Source organism: Sinocyclocheilus grahami, unplaced genomic scaffold (genome assembly GCF_001515645.1).
Source record: "Sinocyclocheilus grahami isolate Dianchi unplaced genomic scaffold, SAMN03320097.WGS_v1.1 scaffold167.1, whole genome shotgun sequence".
NCBI classification, from domain to species: domain Eukaryota; kingdom Metazoa; phylum Chordata; class Actinopteri; order Cypriniformes; family Cyprinidae; genus Sinocyclocheilus; species Sinocyclocheilus grahami.
The window spans coordinates 953,830-954,843 of record NW_015505346.1 but is presented as its reverse complement, the minus strand read 5'-3'; positions in this window follow the sequence as shown (position 1 = coordinate 954,843).

The window sequence follows — 1,014 nt, the reverse complement described above, 5'->3', positions numbered from 1 at the left end:
CTTGCCCACTAAGATTCATATGTTCTGTCCAGTTTGTTTTCTAATTAATTTTCTGGTTCCAGCCTCAAATGCAGCATTTTTTGCTTTTAGCTGTCTTTTAGCTTTGTTTCACATCCAAAGAAAACGTTCAGTATCAATAGGAAGCGTTTTGCTTTGATGCTCAGCTCATGTTGGTTTTGGACGAACTAAATAATGCAGATTATGTTGCTAAGTAATGCGATGTGACATAGCCTGCACTGAACATGGCACAGCAAAAAAGCAAGTAACTCTAGACAGTGGGAAACGTTTGACCAATTTGTAAAGAAAAGAAACATTTAATAATTTGGGAAGACGACGTTTGACGTCTAATCTTTACCTATAAAACAGATCGCCAAACTCATTCATGTTACTGAGCAAAACAACTGAAAACTAGAACGAAAGAAAATCTGCCATCTCATCTTAGATGCATGTTTTTAACCCTCCTTCACAATTGTGATGCCTCACTGTCATAGAATTGCCTGAACAATATCATACATGAATGCAAACCTATACTGTAGCAACTGACATCTCTGAAATCACGCATTTCAATGAAATGGTCCCTGAATCAGAAGCTTTTCATCACAAATTGAAACTTTCCACACTCTGTGGCAAATAAACGCCATTCATGGGGATATGGAGATCTCATTCACTAATCAGCTACCAATCAGACATTTCTCAAGTGCAAAAACCAAGTGTGCAATTAAAGGACAAGAATTGTGGATGCCAGAGTGCACAATACAATAACATGCACCTGTTAACAGGCACTTAATGGTTCCCATTGTGGTTTTTTGGTTTTCTAACCATTTGTAACACATTTCATTTATTTTTTCCCACCCTTTTATAAACAATAATGAATAACATTATTATTCATGCATTAAATAATGTTAACAATTAAAACATTGTAAAATCTTATCCCTTATTTAATATTAACCAGCACGACATGAGTGAGACTAAAGAAATATAATCTAAACTGTGCGTGTATTTAATACATTTGTT